This window comes from Protopterus annectens, chromosome 1.part2, assembly GCF_019279795.1.
Source record: "Protopterus annectens isolate FY-2018-M chromosome 1.part2, PAN1.0, whole genome shotgun sequence".
In the NCBI taxonomy this organism is placed as follows: domain Eukaryota; kingdom Metazoa; phylum Chordata; order Ceratodontiformes; family Protopteridae; genus Protopterus; species Protopterus annectens.
In genome coordinates, this window is record NC_056727.1 from 1,119,479,258 (window position 1) to 1,119,501,897 (window position 22,640).

Consider the following 22,640-nt stretch of genomic DNA (forward strand, 5'->3'; position numbering starts at 1 on the left):
CGCGTTTTAACCCGAATAAGACGATTCTGAGCCGTGTAAGCATGTGTGCGTGCATGTAAGCCACTGTGAGCGTGTTTCTGCTGGTATACACGCTGCTCCCCCCTGAGGAAACAGAAAGGAAAAAGGAAGCAACAGAATTAGTAGGAAGCTACCAGGGAATATTGCTGGAGCTAGCAGGTGAAAACAATTAGAAGCAGGCAATTACACAGGCAGAATAGTAGCTCAGCCCAACACTTAAAAATCTGCAAACAGCAGTGCAAGATGTTTCTCTCAAGAGACACTGCAAGACAGGAGTAAGCTATTAGAAGTGAAAACTGAAAAAGCTGAACTCAGAGCAGAAATGTTAGGGGCTTCCATAGCTGTCATAATGAGACATAGGCGACTTGCTGAGGGTGGTGACAATGCAGATGGTGCCAGACAACCCACAGTGAGGAGACGGAGAAGAGTGTACAGGCCCAGGGTCACCTACCACGGGTTACATGAGCTGGAGATAGTAGAGCACTATAGAGTGGACAGAGACCTCCTGCAGCAAATAGTGGAGCTGTGCAGGCCACGCCTCACACACAGAACCAACAGAGGGGAACCCATCCCAGTGGAAACCAAGGTATGTGTTGGCCTAAGAATACTAGCAACAGGTACCTTCCAGAGACCAATTGGTGATGTGATGGGGATATCACAGGCATCAGCCTCCAGGGTACTGCACGAGTTCCTGGATGCCATGTCAGCATATGTCGGTGATCATGTATATTTCCCCAATGCCCGTGAGGTATTGGCCAGCAATATGCGTCTCTTGCAGCAAATAGCAGAATACCCTGAGGTAGTGGGTGCAATAGACTGCATGCACATATGCATCAAAGCACCAGCCGGTGAGCGGGGTAGGGCATACATTAACCGCAAGGACTTCCCCTCCATCAACTGCCAGGTCATGTGTGATGCCCAGGGCATAATAATGAATGTGTGTGCTGGCTGCCCTGGGAGCTACCATGATTCCCACATCTGGCATTTGACGCAGCTGTACCAGACATTTGCCAATGGGGACATCCAGCACGGACACCTAGTGGGGGATGCAGGTTATGCACTGGAGCCGTGGCTGATGACACCCATCAGAAACGCACACACACCTGAACAGGAACGCCATAATGAGGCACACGCACAAATATGTAATGTAATAGAACATGTGTTTGGGCTGCTCAAGTCACGGTTCCGGTGTCTGGACACATCTGGTGGAGCCTTGCAGTATACACCAACTACATGTACCCAAATTGTCATGGTATGTGCTATGTTACATAATATGATCTTGCAAAAACAGCTGCAGCAGGACCAGCATAGGGCCGGGCCAAACAGCCCCCCACCATTGCCAAGGCCATCACAGGCAGAGCGTGACTCAGAGGAGGAACAACCTGAGCCTGCCCCAGAAGGCAGAAGGAGGCGTGCCCAGAATGCCCTGGCCTTGGCAAAGAGGCAATGCACAGCATATACACTGGCTCAGTAGGAACCCTGGGAATGATACCCCCTCTGACTCACTCAGATAATAACAGGGATGCCTAAAATGACATGACCTGCTCACAAATATGTACAGGGAGTGTAATATGTGCATTCGACAGAGGCAGGCCTGCAGCACCACCTGAGGCATGAATGCCATGTGTTAAGTAATGTAACACCATGTACTATATGCACACTTGAGGAACCTGACTAACATCCTACCCTCACTAAGCATCATGCCACAATATGACAATGAGATGATCAAGTGCAATAATTGACTGAAGTATCGCAGTTAGTCAAATGGGATCTAATGTGTGCCAGCCTGGGATGACATGCTGAGCATGACATGATGCTCCACCTGCTAGGACTGGTGTGCACCTATTAGTGCAGGCCGTATGGATACTGGCAAAGGCTGTTGTTACCCACAGCGTGCCCTGAATAGGTAAGGCTCAAAACACAAACCTACCTCCATAGGTATCAGAAGGGATAAGAATAAGATAAGAGATAAGTCGAAACAGCAAGATGCATGCAGTCTAAACTCACCCAGTATGGAGAATGTTGATATCTGTGCTGTAACAGAAAACTGGGTCAAGGCTCACAACAGAACCCTAACACAACCAGGTTACACCTCATACTGTGCTGTACAGCCTCAAAACATGGAACAAGCTACAAAAGGAGGATGACTAGCAATAATTGTCAAGGATAACCACACCCCCATGTTGGTACCACAACAAGAAGCAGCATGGACTAGCCATGGTCAAGTAACAGTGGCTAAAACTGCCCCCCAGTTTATAGCCTGCTACAGACTACTGTCCCAACACCAGGAACTGCACCTGGCCTATGCTGGAATACATGAATATATCAAGTCCTCCAAACCACATTATATTGGGTGACTGAAAATACCCAGACATAGACTGGGAGCATTATACTAGCTCCAACAATGTAGGACAAAAGTTCATAGAATCCATAAACCAAAATGCCCAGGAACAACGTACCACTCCCACAAGAGGGGTAAGCATACTGGATGTGATAATCAGCAACATGGGTACTGGATGGCAAGATGAGAAGTGTATTGCTAACTGGTAAAACCAGACCATAGAGTAATCACACTGGATATACAAATCCTGACTACAGTCCCTGGCCAGAAAAGCACAGTGGAAAACATGTGTAAAGCAATATTTGCACTCCTCCAAACTGATGTGGAATCCATTAAAGGTCCTGTGCAGGTGCAAAATATGGGCCACACCTCAGAACCTGTAATACAGCCATTCCATGAACACTGCCAGGAATGCTTGGATTATGCAATCCTAAATTAAAACAAGACACAATGCCATACACGCAGGCATCTGGCATGGTGGACACCAGCCATAACCAAACCATGCAAGAGAATGAGGAAGCTACTACATGATAGAGCAATGTTACACCTGCCCCAAGTACACAGACAACCCCCAACTCCCCCCAAGAAATACAAATATATGTGAGAGATGCAACCATCTATCCAAACTGGAGGCTGAGCTCCCTCAACTCAGTACTCCCAAAACTAGTCAGGAGGAGAAGGTAACCACACACACCACAAACACAGTCCCACATAGACCTATCACAACTGCAAACCAAAGACATAAACACAGAAAAGCATTCCCGGAGGCACAAATTACAAACACAGCACACCAACAGAGGCCTCTAAAGCAGACACCCAATCAAACAACTTCCAAACATAGCACATGCAACACATAGTACACAAAGCTGGTGTGCCAAACAGTCACAGGCCAGAAGGAGAAACAACATGCCTGATACAGTTGTAATAGGTGACTCCATAGCGAGACACACTGCTGTCCTGCACACCAGACTGAACAAGGGAAAGGGTACAGTAAGCTGCCTGTAGGCTGCCACAATACGCCACATAACACAAGTATGCAGGTCACCCCAAAGCAAGTAGAAATATGATGCAGTCATAGTCCATGCTGGTGTGAATGACCTGAGATATACCTCCCTAGACTACATGAAAAGAGACATAGATGAGCTCTCTGATTATGTAGTCCAGGCCGGTATGACACTCACCATTTGCAGCATCCTACCCTTACCAAGAATAATGCCACAGTACAAACACGGAATGATCAGTTATAGCAAGTGGCACACTTACTGGTGTCATTCCAAGGGGATCCAATGTCTGTCTGCTTGGGATGTCATGCTTGACAAGCCACGCAGCTGTTCCTGGGATGGCTTGCACCTGTTACCCCTGGGTGTCTGGATATTGGATAAGGCTTTTGCCACCTCCATAGAGCCTTTCGTAGGCAAGGCTGAAAAGACTAACCCACCACCCTAGAAAACATAAGTGGAAAGAAACATAAGGGTAATGCTGACCAATGCCAGATGTGTAAACCCCAATATGCATGCTCCCGAGGCCATCCCCAGTATGGAGAACATCGATGTCTGTGCAGTGACAGAAACCTGCTGCAAGCCTCCTGACAGCACACCAGCACTACCAGGTTATAAAGCATATCATGTGTCATGGCCCCAAAACCTGGAACAAAACATAAAAGAGGGTGAGTATCCATATTTAGCACAGACACCCATACATCCAGGTAACTGACAATGTACAAGGCATTGGAGTCCACCCATGTGCAACTAACTGTAGGCAAGACTGCTGTACAGTCTGTAGCATGCTACAGACCACACTCTCACACACAGGAACCCCACCCAGCCGTCCTGAAGATACTGGACAGTATGAATGTCCCACCAAATACCAAACAAGGTACCACAAATTACCACATAGGTGGTAAACCATTATGTATGGAAGGAGTAATCAGGGACCTAGGGACACAAGTGGACAGTAACCTGTTATGTGACACTCACATTGCCAATGTGGCTAGGAAGACTGTCTACATTGGACACCGTATCATGAAAGGATTCACATCTACATCAACAGAGGTCATTGTGCCCCTATACTGTTCTCTTATCACACCCATAATCTAGTACAATGCCTCATATGGGATGTACCTTACCTGACACCTGCAGCAGTTAGAAAGACCTCAAAGGTACCTCACCAAGAGGATAAAGGGTCTCAAATATATGTCATATGCTGCCTGGCTGTAGACACCCCAGCTGAATGCAGTCACATACTGCCTACACAGAGGCATTGCATGCCTGTTGTACAAGGCCATGCCCAACACAGGAGTAATGGACATGCTCCACCCCAGAAAACTCAAAGCCATCGGAGCTGTGAGAGTGAGAGATGTCAACCTCAACAAATAATGAAATAGGATGTGCTGGAGGGACAGATACATAATCCAGAGGCTCCCAACACCCTGGACCAGAATCCCACTCCATGTTAGGCAGAGCCCCTCACTGACACTCTTCAACAGGAATCTTGCCAAGTGGATGGATGATTGTAGAGTTACACTGGGGGTCTTCACTGTGTCATGTCCAAACAGAGGCACAGCAAAGCAAATCATAAATGGCCATAATATTCACATAGCAAGGGGTGGTGAAAGCCACACACACTCTGGCTAGGCTAACAAATGCCCTAGGGTGGATAGCCTAGTATGAACCTATGAACCTATGAAGATACAATTTGTACAGAACACTAAGGATAATCCCAAGGCTTTCACAACTGATGGTAGGAACCGTGTTGGGAATTCACAGATATGCTCTGAATCATGGGAATTCACAGATATGCTCTGAATCACACAAATATCACAAACAACATACCAAACACACACACATATTGCCAACATACATCCTGACAGGTGCAGTGCAAACCCCCCCCCCCAGAATGCAAAATATCTATCCCAGCAGACTGCTGGCCCTCTGACATTGCAGATGCTGAGGTAACAGCCAGCATCTACAAAGCAAAACACACAGCAGCAATGGTATGAGATGGTGTCCTGGGCTGAGTCCAACATGGACTCCAAGACGAATGGAATGCCAAATCACACTACTGCTCAATGTCAGCCTTACCACAGGATATGTACCCAAAGAGCAGTGTACAACAACAGTGGTCCTTCTCAACAAAGGTGTTGCCTGAATGGATACTGAAAACTACCACCCCAGAATCCTGAGAAGCTCGGTCTGCACAGCTATGGAAAGGATCAGCATGTACCGCAGACATAAAGATACTGGGGACCTACTGACACCGGACCCTACCCAGTGTGGCTTTCTTAAGTGCAGATCCTGCCCCTAAACATGTTTGACTCAATTGAAACAGTCATTAAGGTCATTGATGAGGGCAATGTGGCCCACACAGCATAGCTGGACCTTGCAAAGGCTTCTATACAATACCCTACGTGTTCATTATAGATAAGCTCACCAGCTTAAATATAAACCCCTATGTCAGTAGAGGAGTTGCAGACCAGACCAAGGACAGAACAGATATGGTCAGACATGCTGCAGCCATGTCAGACTACAAACCAGATATAACTGGTATCCCACAAGGCTTGGTCCTGGGATCTCCCTCGTCTGGTATATATGTCCCATAGGTACAGGCCAACATGGAAGGACTGTGTCTGAACATGTTTGCAGAGGACTACAAACTGCTCACCATATATGATCCACCAGCTGACACAAGCATCCCACAAAAGGGCCACATAGAAACAGACAACTGGTGCCATAGCCATGTCAGCAAGCTAATTGCAGAAAAGTGAATAGTCAACCCCCGTGGATATACAGTAAGTGCCCACCAATTACCACATAGGTGTTAACCCATTACGTACTTAACATGTAATGAGAGACCTGGGGACACAAGGTGATAGATATCCTGCATTGGACAAACATGTGCTATAGTGTTTACAGAAACATACCATATACCCACCTAATCATGAAGGTTGTCAGATCTAGATAAGGGGAGGTCATTGTGGCTCTGCAGTCATCCTTCATCAGTGTTACAATTGACTACAATAGCCCCTGTGGGATGTACCTCAGCAGACACCTCCATTAACCGTAAAGTCCCCAACAGTACCTCACCAGGAGTATCAAAGAGCTTGCACAGATGCCATGTGTTTCCTGATTAAACAAACTGCTGCTACACACACTGCCATACTGCCCACCCAGAGGCAAGCTGTGCCTGATGTATAAAGCCATGTCCAAGCTGGTATCAATAAACATGCTGCACCTTGTACAATCTGAATGGCAGTGAGCTATGCACATGAGAGACCTGAACCCCAGCACTGACTTACATAGGACAAGCTGTACTGCATGATCCATAACACAGAAGCCACCCCCACCCATGAGTAAACTCCCAGTACAGGCTACCCATAGAGTCACTTATCGATTTTCCTCAAGAGGAATCTTGATGAGTGGATGGGAGATGGTAGCTTTATCCTGGGTATCACTGTCATGTCACAGGTAGACAGAGGCACAGTATACTAACCATGACATATGTCATGGCAAACTCCACTTACAATGTGTGTCGAAGGACAAACACACTCTCCGACTAGCATTAGAAATGGACTAGGGCACATCGCTAGTGTTTGCAAATGTACACCTATGTTGTGGAATACACTACCAATGTTGGACAAGCCTGGTTTAAGTAGTTCATATCTGAACATAATGCAACATGGTCAGATGTGCACAACTGGCCCCTAACCAGGCTGTTGTGCTCACTATGGAAATGTAAAGCAGTGATAGGACTAAAGCCCAGGATACTGTCCACCACAGTCAAAGTACTGAACCAGTACACTATACAGTACTATAGTGTTAGGTCAGTGTGAAAGGATGTTGACAACTGTATGCAAAGTATCCCATGCAAACCCTGCAGGCACAGTTTAATCCTGTTGTGTTCACACACAAAACATTTGTACAGTAACTACACAACATGACACACAACACACAACCATAAACGGGAAATATTTGTTGAAGTTCACACTCATCCACAAATGTGGTGTTCTGCAGAGTTCAACATATGGAATGCTCACACTGGGCATGCTCACACACTTTGATAAATGAGACATATGTCAGACAACATGCCATGGGAAGGCTGAACTGGGCATGCTCACACACTGGCCACACATATCTGGTATTTTTACGTGTTATTCCAGGAACCAACCACATTACAGCAATCTGCCCAGTGCACACAGTTAAATGACTACAGAGACATATGTGATATAGTGGATCCCTCCCATATGCAAACATCTTCCACAGATACACAAGTTGTTCATACAAACAGGGAATGCTATGGCAATAAAGACATGCAAACAGTCTATCAGCAACAAATAATGTGCATTTGACAATTAAACATATGGGTGTAGAGGTCAACACTAGGCTGTTTGCCCTAGGGAATGACAGCTTAGCCAGAGTGTGCTTGGCGTCTGCCTCCCCACAGGATGCAGATTCCCCTTTCTAAACACCGATGATGTCAGCACCCTATAAGTACAGCAGGAGAAAAGAAACCTCCCAGTAATGTGAATAGCATGCTCTAGTGTCATAACATAGGTAGGGGTTTGAATCCTGCAAATGCTCAGTGTGTGTGAGTGGGGTTGGTGTGTGTGCAAGTCTGTGGGAGAGAAATGTCCCTTTTGGCAACTGGGAAAACACACTACAGGATGCACATTTCCCTTTCTAAACACTGATGATGTCAGCACTCTATAAGTATAGCAGGAGAAGGGAAACCTCCCAGTAATGCGAATAGCAAGCTCCGCTAATGCATTTGTCTCAAGTGTCATAACATAGTTAGGTAGGGGTTTGAATCCTGCAAGTGTGTGTGCTTGGCTGAGGGGGGTTAGTATGTGTGTGAAGGAAATGTCCCTTTTGGCAACTAGGAGAACAGACTACAGGATGCACATTCCCCTTTCTAAACACTGATGATGTTAGCACCCTATAAGTACAGCAAGAGAAGAGAAACCTCCCAGTAATGCGAATAGCGTGCTCCGCTAATGCGTCCATCTTGAGTGTCATAACATAGTTAGATAGGAGTTTGCATCCAGCAAGTGTGTGTGTTTGGTGGAGGGGGGTTAGTGTGTGTGAGGGAAATGTCCCTTTTGGCAACTAGGAGAACAGACTACAGGATGCACATTCCCCTTTCTAAACACTGATGATGTCAGCACCCTATAAGTACAGCAAGAGAAGGAAAACCTCCCAGTAATGCGAATAGCACGCTCCGCTAATGCATCTGTCTCAAGTGTCATAACATAGTTAGATAGAGGGTTGAATCCTCCAAATGGCAAGTGTGTGTGTTTGGCTGAGGGAGGTTAGTGTGTGTGAGGGAAATGTCCCTTTTGGCAACTAGGAGAACAGGACTACGGGATGCACATTCCCCTTTCTAAACACTGATGATGTCAGCACCCTATAAGTACAGCAGGAGAAGGGAAACTTCCCAGAAATGCAAATAGCGCGCTCTGCTAATTTGTCCGTCTCGAGTGTCATAACATAATTAGGTAGGGGTTTGAATCCTGCAAGTGTGTGTGTTTGTTGGCTGAAGGGGGTTAGTGTGTGAGAGGGAAGTGTCCCTTTTGGAAACTAGGAGAACAGACTACAGGATGCTCATTCCCCTTTCTAAACACTGATGATGTCAGCACCCTATAAGTACAGCAGGAGAAGGGAAACCTCTCAGTAATGCAAATAGCGCGCTCTGCTAATTCGTCCGTCTCGAGTATCATAACATAGGTAGGGGTTTGAATCCTACAAATGGCAAGTGTGTGTGTGTGTGTGTTTGGCGGAGGGGGGTTAGTGTGTGTGAGGGAAATGTCCCTTTTGGCAACTAGGAGAACAGACTACAGGATGCACATTCCCCTTTCTAAACACTGATGATGTCAGCACCCTATAAGTACAGCAGGAGAAGAGAAACCTCCCAGTAATGCAAATAGCATGCTCTGCTAATTTGTATGTCTCGAGTGTCAGAACATAGTTAGGTAGGGGTTTGAATCCTGCAAATAGCAAGTGTGTGTGTTTGGCTGAGGGAGGTTAGTGTGTGTGAGGGAAATGTCCCTTTTGGCAACTAGGAGAACAGACTACAGGATGCACATTCCCCTTTCTAAACACTGATGATGTCAGCACCCTACAAGTACAGCAGGAGAAGGTATGTGGCATGGACAATGACTGAGTCATATGTGTCCATGCCTCTGACTGACCTGTATGCTTGTGTTATGTGGTGGACCATAGTGCCCCACAGGCATATCACTGTGACCTTCACCTTGTCCAGCCTGGTGAGTGTGACCATACTGTACCGGACAATAAATGTAGCTAACACAACTGTGGCAGGTGTGTTGTCTAGCCGTACAGGCTGTGACTGGCACACAGGATTTGTGTGCTATGTGTTATGTGTGATGTGTTCAGGCATAACGTATGCCTGTGTGCCAGCTGCAGAGGTGTGTGCCGCTCAGGCAGGATGCTATTCTAAGGCTCCACGAATGGCCCAGTGTGTTCACGTGCTTGTATTGCTGTCAGTGTAGGTCTACATCAGACTGGTATTGTAGTCACTGTAGTATTGTATGCCACCTGACAGGTTATGCCAGTACTGGGTTCAGAGTGCTTAGTCCCCAGTTTGGCTACGTGGTTCCATCTCATACATGTGTTGTACGTCCATGTGTAGGGGAGAGGGTTGACTGTGTACATGTGGCAGCTGTGACATTGCCACATGACCCACATATTCCACAACTGTAGCATAGAGGTGACTGACAACTGACCTTTGAACATGCTACCATAGTATTGTGATTGCCATGGTGATTAACAGCACATAGGGCTAATGGGGAACAAGGCACATAGGCTCATAGGTTAATAGCATCATACTAGGCAATCTGCCCTAGGGCATTTAAGAACCTAGCCAGAATGTGTTTGGCTGTCACCATCCAATGTAAATATATCTTGCCATGCCCTTTTCCGAGGTTAGTATACTGTGCCTCTGTCTAACAGTGACACAGAAGTGATACCCGGGGTAAACCTACAATGTCCCATCCACTCATCAAGATTCCTCTTAAAGAGAGTCAATGAGGGACTCTTCCTAACCTGGACTGGGATTTTATTCCAGAGTGAAGTGAGCCTCTGGGTTATGAATCTTTCCCTCCAGCATGTCCTATTTATTTCAGTGCTGAGGCTCAGGTCTCTCAAGCGTGTATCCCGATGGGATTTGGATATTCTCAGGTGCAGCATGCCCATTAATTCCGGGTTCAACATGGTGTTATACATTAGGCACAGACCACCTCTGAACAGGTGGTATGCCACTGAGTAGAGCTGGGGTTTATTTAACCGGTCAGCATATGGCATCTGTTTGAGCCCTTTGATCCTCTTGGTGAGGTACTTGTGTGGTCTTTCCAGTTGCTGTAGGTGTCTGGTAAGGTACATCCTGACAGGGGGATTGTACTCATTTATGGGCCTGATGAGGGATGAGTAAAGAGGCACGATGTCCTCCCCTGATGTAGATGTGAATCCCTTCATGATGGGGTGGGCTATATACAATGTCTTTCTAACCACTTTGGCCACGTGGTTGTCAAATGAGAGATTGCTATCAACTTGGGTCCCCAGGTCCCTAATTACTTCTTCTGTACATAATGGAGTACCACCGATGTGGTACTTTGTGGGCACTTTGTTTTTGCCTAAGGGGATGACTATGCACACTTTTGCATTCAGCTGGAGGCCATGGCTCTGGCACAAGTTGTCTGTTTCTATGATGCCCCTTTGGAAGATGCTTGTGTCAGCTGGAGAGTCGATTATGGTGGCCACTTTGCAGTCATCTACATATTTGGTCAGCCACAGTCCTTCCGTGTTGGCCTGTACCTCTGATAAATATATACCAAACGAGAGGTCCCAGGACTGAGCCTTGTGGGACACAACTCATAACTGGTTTGGAGTCTGGCATGGCTCCAGCAATTCTAACCATGTGGGTTCTGTCCTTGAGCCAGTGTGCAATCCATCTAGTGCCATAGGGGCTTATATTTAAGCTGGTGAGCTTCTCTAGAATGCCCGAGTGGGGTATTGTTTTGAAGGCTTTTGCGAGGTCCAGGTAGGCTGTGTGAACCACCTTCCCCCTCATCAATGGCCTTGGTGACTGTTTCAAAGAAATCAACCAGGTTTGAGAGGCAGGATCTGCCCTTAACAAAGCCAAACTGGGTATGAATCAGTGTCTGTAGGTCCGCAATATCTATATTTATGTGGTCCATGATGATCCTTTCCATAGCTCTGCAGACCAAGCTAGTGTGGCTTATGGGGTGATAGTGTCCAGGATTCGTTGAGGCACCACCTTTCTGTAGAGGGACCACTGTTGCTGTACGCCACACTTTAGACACATATCCTGTAGTAAGCCTGGGATTGAACAGTAGGTTTATGTTTGAGAGTAGCACGTCTTGGTGGTCATGTAGGACACAGCCCAGGACACTGTCTCGTCCCATTGATGCAGTGTGTATTGCTTTGGAGAGGGCGTCTCTTACCTGAGCATCTGAGATGTCAGGGGGGCAGCACTCTGCTGGGATACATATTTGCCCTTTCAGTGTGGAGGGGGGTGAGAAGTTTGCACTGAACCTGTCAGCTAGAATGTTGGCAATGTCTGTGGGTTTGGTGTTTCTATTGACATTTTGGACTACCTCTGAGCATATCTGGGAATTACCACCCAGGTTCCTAACATAACTAAAGAAAGCCTTGTGATTATCCTTAGTGTCCTGTGCAATTTCTCTCGAAGCTGGCCTTAGACAGTCTTATGAGTGCCTGTAATTATTTGCTAATACTGATCAGTGATGCCTTCCCTATTTGTGAATTTGCTGTATCATTTAGTAGCTTCCTCCTTCTATTGCGTAGTTTGTTTATGGCTGGGGTCCACCAGACAGGATGTCTGTCTTTGGAGGATTGGGTCTTGGTTTTATTCGGGATCACATGATCCATGCATTCCTGAAGGTGTCCATAGAATGCGTTTATAGAGGAATCTGCGGTCTGGTCTGTAGTTTCCACAGGCCCGGGGGCTTTGAAGGTTTCCACCTCAGTTTTGAGGAGTGTGAATTTGCTTTAGAGAAGTTGTTCACTGTGGTGTTCTGGGCAGGGGGTGGGGTCGGGATGTGAATATCCAGTGAGATTAGTTTATGGTCCGATCTTACCAGTGAGGGATACACTTCTGGTCTGGAGCATAGAGTCCCCATGTTGGTGATGATCATGTCCAGTATGTTTCCCCTTCTTGTGGGAGTGGTAACAAGTTGTTCCATAGCATTTGAGCTCATATATTCTAGGAATCTTTGGCCTAGGGTGTTGGAGCTAGAGTCATGCTCCCAGTCCATGTTTGGGTAGTTGATGTCGCCCAATATAATGGTGTTTGGAGAGACCTTCATATTTCCACTGTTCACAGGACGGCTGAGTGCAGTTCTTGGGTTTGGGAGGGTGGTCTGTAAAAGGCTATAACCTGGAAGGCAGTTTCACCCATTGTTATTTGCACATGGATAGTCTCTGATGCTTAGTGCTTTGCCACCAACCTGGAGGTGTGGGTATCTTTGATGAATATCAATACTCCCCCTCCATTTGTGGTTTGTTCCAAGTTTTGGGGCTGAAAAGCATGGTATGAGGTTAAACCTGGTAGTGCTGGTGTGCTCTCAGTAGCCCTGAACCAGGCATCTGTTACTGCACAGATATCGATGTTCTCCATGCCAAGGAGAGTTTCGGGTGCATGCATCTTGAGGTTTAGACTTCTGGCGTTGGGTAGCATTACTCTTAGTTTCTTATCCCTTGTGATACCTATGAAGGTGGGTTTGTCATTTGAGCCTTGCCTAACATAGGCACTATGGGGGTAGCAAGAGCCTTTGCCAATATCTGAAAGCCCAGGGGTGACAGGTGCAGGCCGTCCCTAGCGAAGCAGGTGGTTCAACAGAAGATGAATATGTGAAGGTGTAGTGCCTGTGATTAGTTAGCAGTAGCATATATTTATTTATTTATCATTTGTTGACCGGGAAAGTCCGACTAGGTTCCACAGAGCCTGTTTTCAGTGGAGGCCCGGGGAGAAATGCTCCAGATGCATGTCTTTAGAATGTGGGAGGAAACCGGAGTACCCGGAGGAAACCCACGCGAACACAGGGAGAACATGCAAACTCCACACAGAAGGCACCCCAGCCGAGAATCGAACCGGAGAACCTCTTGCTGTGAGGTGACAACATTAACCACTGCACCACTGTGCCACCCAATATGATTGCTCACGTGGACACATGCCAGGTAAGTCATATGCACTGTGTCACAGGCAACGTTCATGTGAAAAGGACAAACAGTGACATTCTGTCAAGTGAGACATGGACATACATATAGTAAGCTATGCAGATGGCACTAGGGGTCCACAGAAGCTCTATAACTATGCATTGCAGGTGTGATCAGTATTCCAGGATAGTTGCAAGCAAACATGCATGCAAACAAAGCTACAGTAAACAGGGCTGCATGTAGTCCATTGTACAACAAACAAGCTGTACCACTTCCAGTAGGTAACACTGCAAATATGCAGGCACTATGCACATGTACATGGAAATACATGGGTCAGATGGCTAGGGTCCAGTCTCAGCGCACATAAGTGTACAGACCATGTACTGTCAGGATGTACAATAACTGGATGGAAACCCATGTGCTCATACCTGTAGTAATACACATGTCAAATAACAGACACTGAGCCTTCACTCAGTGGTTCCATACTTAGTAGGATGTATGCTACCTGGCCTGCCACCACAGTATCCCTGACATATATGGGGACTCTCCCTCCTGTGACAGTTAGTTTTGTGTGTTGGGTCTGTCTAGCATGGTATGAGATGTGATCTTGCAGTGCTAGGGTGCTCCTGTGTGTCCTGTACCAGTCGTGTAGTACTGCACACATATCAACATCCTCAAACATCCGCATTGCAGAGTCCAGTGTGGGCAACATGCCCCTTGCAGTTTACATGTCCATCATTGCGTATTACTACATTCATTACCTTATCCCCTGTGCTATCTATGTATGTAGCCTTCTGTTGACATCATTACCACCAGTATGCCAACATGTGCAGATGATACACTATGGTACTTACCATGGGTGTAGATAACAGTACATGACAATCACACCCTTACTGCATCAGGCATGCTGTGATATACCCACAATTAATTCAGCACACAGTACTGTTAACAACATGATACTATTACTACACATCTATGTGGCCACCCTGTGCATCAGCAACATGTTAACCTGTACCTGCACAGTTGTTAAAGATTGCAGGAGGTGGCACAGTTTCATCATATGCACAGGGTGTGAACTTGGTATGCCTGAGTCAGCCACTGATACCACCGATTGACATGTATGTGTATGTGTGTTGGTGAGGGACAGCGGTAGAAGGTGGGGCAATGTTGATGCAGTGTGTGCGTGTATGCGGTAGCCCTAGGTGTTGTCAATTCGCATGTGTGTATGGATGCACACAGTTCCACCTCATGAAGATACAATTTGTACAGAACACTAAGGATAATCCCAAGGCTTTCACAACTGCCATATACTGGTGTTTGTGGACAGCCACAGACTGTACCTGCCAGGTCATACAGATCAGTGTCTCTGGCCATGGACACGGTACCTGTGCCTTGCAGGTGTGCTACGGACCGTATCCGGTACCAACCCAGACTGGGTACTGTCATCAGAAGCAGGTGTTCGTTGACTGGACACAGATCCCTGTCGGGCCTGGCCAGAGCCACGTGCACGTGATCTCCTGGGGCGGTCTGATGACAGCACAGACCCAGCATTGCTGGGGCTGCTGCTGGCACTACGGGGGTGGCCGCGGCCCTGTTGTCATCCACGACGACTGCCAGCTGCTGCTGTTGCTGGCATATGGCCACGTCGATGCCTCAACCATCCACCATCACCCTGGCTCATGGACATGTAGTTGTGGAACCGGTCTAATATGTCCCCACAACGTCAGTCTATGACATCGGTGAAATCACGGATGGCAGCCACAATGTCACGCATACTGTCAGTCATGGCTGTGCGACATGCTGTCAGCTTCCTCAGACCCTGTCTGGTGTACTGTTCCATAAGTGACTGTGCCTGCATGACAGCCCGAAACATAGCTGAGGTTGTAAGACCTCTGTGGGCACGTCTGACAGGGGCAGTACACCCACGGATGCTCCCACGAGAACCCCTGGACATCTGTCTGTGTGGTACCATCTCTGGGCCATGCCCATGGCTGCTGTGTGGGGAGGCATGTGCCACAGATACCACATTACCCTGGTCAATGCCCACTGTATGCTGTCCATCACCTAGGGACATTGGTGACAAAGGGTGTATTGGCAGGATAACTGTGCGCATTGATGGGGTCGACAGCTGTGTACTGTCAATCGGCTGACCAATGGCGGACCCTGGGATACCTTCCTGTGCCATTACACAGATGTCATCATTATCAGTACCCATGGCACCTGAATCAGGTTCCCTGCTACATGACACCAGAGCAGCACCAGAACCTGTGGGAGGGAAACAGGAAACACAGTTTACAATGTCTACACATTACCAGTGATGCACACATGCACACATGCACAGGTGCACACGTGCGCACATGCACAGGTGCACACATGCACACATGCACAGGTGCACACATGCACGCATGCACAGGTGCACACACGCACACATGCACACATGCACACATGCGCACATGCACACATGCACAGATGCACACATGCACACATGCACACATGCGCACATGCGCACGTGCACACATGCACAGGTGCACACATGCACACGTGCACACATGCACACATGCACAGGTGCGCACATGCACAGGTGCACACATGCACAGGTGCACACATGCACACATGCACACATGCACACAGTTTCACACAATTGTACAGTACTCAGTATGCATGATATCAACACACAGACACAGACACACCTACATGCACACAAAGAGCACTACTAAGTGAGCCTAATATTACTATTACTATCAAGACTATTACAGGAATTGTTAATACACACTCACCAGCATGGATAGGCTGCATTGCTGTTACACCAGAGGGACCTGCAGACGTGAAGAAACTAATGTCAGTGGGCATAACTGTGCCATTGTTACTGAGTATGATACAGGTCAGTAGTACAACAGTTGCCTTTCACAGGTCAGCTGCTAATATTGAGGATATCACACTTACACATTAAATACTATGGTGACAGCTACAAACCAAGGACACCTCACACATGTATTAACTACCAGTGTACACAACAGTCAACTATACATATGGCATATTACCTGCACGTTCACTGTCTTGCTGCTGCGTGGCTCCAGCCTCCATCATAATGCATGTCTGCTGCTGCTGTTGTTGCTGGTGGACTGGAGCCACTACACTCATGAGTAGTCCCTCCAGTCTGGTGAGTGGGGGATGTGTAGCCACCCCACCACCTGTGGTGACCTGTTGCCCGTGGACATCCGACGCACGCTGATGGACATTTCTGATTAAATCACTGCAGTGATGTCATACCTGCTCATATGTCCTATTATGCGTGCCTATGTCATTTACCCGACGGACCAGGTCTTGCCACAGTGCAGCCCTCTCCTGCTGATTCTGGCTGATGCGGGAAAAGAGTATTGCATAATCCCGCACCAGGCTCTGGTGTATCTCCTCATCCTCAGCTGTGGAGTAAGTGGGATTCCGCGGGTGAGCCATGTACCTGAAAAAGAAAATAACCTGATATCAGCAATATATGTCAGCAGAATTTGGTAAACATACTACACATGCTACTTGACTGTTATGATGCAACATATCTCACATATATAGCATCTGTCTGTCTATTGGTGGATACACATGTAAATGGCCAGGCATCAGTGCTCAGCCAGCAACTGTGCAACAGTACCTGGCACACTCCATACGACATACTACCAAACCCCAGCAGTCAGAACACTGATTCAGGTCAAGAGCACCTCCTCACTCTGGGGGTTTGTATCTAGGTACTGTATGGCCTACATCATCAACTACTGTGAGCTGACCACACACTAATTGCCCTGGATATACATATCTCACCTCCACCACAAGCACAAACGACAATAGTGAATAACATTACAGATGCAAACTTTACACTTTGTAACAGTGACATGGTATCTTTTCAGCCCACTGGGCCAGTGGCAGATACAACCCACAATGCTGACCCCTACACAATTGCTTTCTACAGACATCTCTGAGAATGCATGGATCATGCAATCCCATATATGACCAAGACACTCTCCACAAAGGGACAGCATCCTGTCTGGTGGACCCCAGCCATAGACAGATTGTATTACAGAAGATGGAAGCTACTGCAAGACAGAGCATAATTCCATAAAGGGAGGGCATGTCTGAGCAGCACTAGTAAGGATCTATTTTCCATCATACAAAATCCATGGGCAACTTTGAGAGGGAAATCAAGAGGGACACTACAGATAACCAGAAGGCCTTCTTCAGTTATGTTAGCAACCTGGTCAGAATCCATCCTCTATGCCCATAGTTAGTACACAACAACAAATATTTCACTGACACCACAGATATTGACAACATTGTGGCAGACAGGTTCAGTGCAGATGTCATCCCGCCCTCTCCCCTAAAATAAGACATAGTTATCCCAGCTGACTGTAACCTCCCTGTCATCACAGATGTCCAGGTGAGAGCCGCCCTCAGGAAAGCAGAATACACAACATGACTGGGACCTTATGGTATCCCCAGTTGCATGCTACATAAACTCTGACAGGAGCTAAACACACATATAGAAGTGCTATGTAACACTAGCCTGACTACAGGATATGTACCTGTACACTGGCGCACAGCAGCAGTGGTTCCACTCCAGGAAGGAGGCACCTCAACATACCAATACAATACAACACAATACATTACATTACAATACAATACTATACAATATGCTATTGCCCCTGGGACTACAGCAGCATACTATTCTGCTACCCTGACCATTGTGACACATGTGGTGTGATGGTACCTGCTGCTGTCACACAGTTACACAGGGTGACTCATATGGCATATTACCTATCTGACTAACATTCAGCAGGGGTATGTGTGACATGTACTCATGGTGAGTCTTGCTTCTTAACACTGTGTGGTTTATTGCAGAGTATGTCTTATCTGTGGGTAGGAACTTTTACCTCCACATGTGCTCTCTATTGTAGTGGCATGGACGACACACAGCAGTCATTTAGGTTGTGGATGGTGTGAGGTGTTACTATGGTTGTTGGACATCTGTCATGGGTGTGACTTACGGATGTAAATCCGGGAGTGGTAACCTCTATGTGGGTAGTATATGTATACTCTGTGGTGTTGTCAGTCACTGTGCATTGGTAATGTGTTTGAGTGCATTGTCACAGTGTTGTACATGTCACTGTGTCCTTCTCCATATCTGTAGCTGTCATGTGAGGTCCATACCATGGCATCCATTATGTGGTATTGAGGGGTACACCGACCTACATGTCCATAGCTGACACACCATGTCTGCTGACACATACCATGTGCAGGTATTCCAGGAATAGTGTGCCACTGTGAATACCATTGGGGCCACTATTGTACACATTTATGACCCTGTTCACCCCTGACACATGCAGTGGTGGGCAGCCAATCACATATCTGGTGGTTACTGGTGTAGTTGATTTGAAATGTGATATGGTACTCCGGTTTTGACACTGGTGTTCACTCCATGCCTTTGTCACCAGGCACCTGTTGCAATACATCTGTACACATGTGCCTCACTCAGAATTTATATACATCTCTCTCTCTCTCTCTCTCTATATATATATATATATATATATATATATATATATATATATGTATATAGATATATCTATATGTATATATATATATATATATATATATATATATATATATGTCTGTATACATATACACATATATATATATATTGATGTACATATATTGCTATAGATGTGGAGGGGGACACAGAGGGCGTGAGAGTGACAGAGGGGGTGGGACAGGGTGTGTTGAGGTCATCATATACAGTCATACCTGTAGATAGTCAGATCAGTCTGTCTATGTATATGTATCTACATATATCTATATCTGTATGTGTGCATTACATATATATGTTTGTACATATTCTATCTACATCTGTCTATGTATTCCTACATCTCTCTCTATGTATGTATACATATATGCATATCATATATATATATATATATATATATATATATATATATATATATATATATATAGATATATATATATATACATACATACATATGTTGACATACATACGTATCCATATGATAGAAAGGTATATCAACATTATGGCTGATAAAATTTGCAGATGACTGCAAACTGGGCGCCATAGTTGAGAACACATCTGACACAGATATCCTTCAAAAGGGTCTTATAGAAATGGAAAGCTGGTGCCAGAACCATGGCCTAAAGTTAAACGCAAAAAAATGCATAGTCATACCCTTCGGGAAAAACAAGGTTACCCCTAGCTACCATATAGGCGGCAACCCACTAAGCACAGAAGAGGTTATCAGGGATCTGGGTACCCAGGTTGACAGTAACCTTTCATTTGATACTCACGTTGCCAAAGTAGTTAGGAAGACCTTCTACATTGCCCCCCTGATCATGAAGGGATTCACATCTAGATCAAAGGAAGTCATCGTCCCCCTGTACTCATCACTCATCAGGCCAATGATTGAGTACAATGCCCCATTCGGAATGTATCTGACATGACACCTACAGCAACTGGAAAGGCCCCAAAAGTTCCTCACCAAAAGGATAAAGGGTCTCAAAAATATGTCCTATGCTGCCCGACTGAAGGAACTTCAGCTCTACTCAGTCACTTACCGTCTGCTCAGAGGTGACCTGTGCCTGACATACAAGGCCATGTCCAACCCAGAATTGATGAACATGCTTCACCTGAAAAAATCTAGATCCCTCAGAACTACAAGGGCGGGAGACTTAAACCTTGACACGGTTATTAATAGGACGTGCTGGAGGGACAGATTCATCACCCAGACACTCCCTATGCTGTGGAACAAAATCCCGGTACATGTGAGGCAGAGCACCTCGCTGGCTTTGTTCAAGAGAAATCTTGACCAATGGATGGGAGATCGCAGATATACCCCAGGGATTATCTCAGTGTCACTGCTTGACAGAGGCACAGCAAAATAATGTGCATAGTATCCTCCAAACTAAAGGGGTGGCGAAAGCCACAAAACTCTGGCTAGGCTTATAAATGCCCTTGGGCAGATAGCCTAGTATGAACCTATGAATCTATGAACCTATGAACATGTTTGTCTACCATACTGTATACACACACTAACATACTGCTAAACATACATAACTGTGAAACCTACTTTGTACATTGCACTACAACCTACAGTCAACCTACATTGATATGTGCACATAGATGCTCTCACATACAAATGTATGTACAGCCTTCACTGATAGTTGCTGTATGTCCCCTGCCCTTTACACATCTTCATATACATATGGATACAGCCCAGTGACACATATGGAGGGTTCACAGTATGTAGACCTTTATAGTATTACTTTACATTACCTGTGTTTGTCATAGCTGCTTGTGTTGCCGTCTGGTTTTCTGTCCTGCTGCTCCACTTCCCAGTTGTCAGCTTTCAGGTGGCTGTTGCTGAACAGTTTTGTTTGTGTCTGCTTAATTTAAATTTTCTCTGTCTCTGTCTCTCTCTCTGTCTCTCTCTGTCTGTCTGTCTGTCTCTCACGTCCTCCTCAGGGTGCAATGAAAGTATTGCATGCGTGGACATGGAGTACAGCATACTTTTGTAGGTATCTGCATATGCCCATGTGATGGCCTCTGCACCAATTGTTAGACAGCATTTGCTAATTGCATGCAGCCAGTTGTGTACTGATTGCAGTTCTCACTGTGATTTCAGAACAGTGCTATAAAAAGGTATGTGAGATAGGCGTAGCCCTTTCAGATTTTAAGGGCAGGGACCATGCTGGTATGCTGTGGACAATGTTCTGTGAGTGTAAAGGTTGGTATCTCTCTCATATTTCCAGCTGTGTTGTTGATTAACATTCCTCCATTCATTTCTCCAGTTTCCTGTACTAACTGTGTATGTACACTGACACCTACAACTACTACTACTGTTAATGTGTGTGTGTGTACTTTCCTTTCACTTTTGCTTGCACTTTGTTGCTAAGGCTTCAATATTTTCCCTTTACAGTCACTACCTGTATGCCTGCTAGGTGTCCTGACTGTAGTGTGCTGCTGTAGCTTTCCTATTTTCCATGTACATTCACACCTTGGAATGCTTGCTATATCTGCTAGGGTGTTACAGCATGCAGTGTGGTCTGGCCATGGTGTGGGCCTTGACATCTGTTAGGGTATTTGAGTATGCTGCTGAGCAGGCCCCAGAGACTCTCAGGTTCATCTGTTATCTGCCTCATGGAATGGTACATATCAGTGGGGTACACCCATTAAATTGTCTGGTATGCTGCAGTTGTGACTGTGGGTTAGCATGAGCATATGTATTACTACACTTATTCTGCCATGCAAGTGGAGAATACTTTCAGGACTCCATAGTTACCATTGCATGTGTTGTTACACCTTTCTGCCTACTGTTTGTACATTTCACATGGAGTCTGTGGGGCATCCCTGTAAGTTATTCACTGTTGCTATGTCTAGGCTCTTAACTATTCAAATATGGTGGTGTCAGACCTCTCATGTGTACAAATATTTGCAGGTTGTCCACATTTCTGCCTCATATTTTGGTCAATATCTCATGCACAGCTTTTTCTGTCAAATCACTCTGGGCTCAAGTCAGAATATAGTGACAAACATTCAAGTTTCAGACTTCATACCCTTCCAAACATCCCACAAAATGCAGACCCTGTTACTCTCTGAACTGTCTGCGTTAGTTGTAACATTATTTGTCATGTGTTCCTGGTTTTGGGCCTTTGCTCCACATATTTTATTACTTGGTCCGGATGTGTTCCTGTAAGAGGTTGTGGGGTATGGGCAGTGATTATCCTGCTGTGAGTATGTGTGTGGCTTGCAAGGTGCTATAGTGACATTATTACCTACTAGCTACCAACTAGCATGGCTGTTTCTGTTCACACACTACTATTATGGAAATCCACTAGTTTTGACAGTAATTCTAAATGACATGCTTTGTGTACTACACATCCTATATTCCCTTTACATTCATTCCTACTATTACATGATATATTTATTTTAGCACAATGTTCTTGTATAAGAGTCATGGCTTAGTGGTAAGTCATGCAGACTACTGTTTCCAAGGTCCTGGGTTCGGGACTGCCAGTGGGATTTT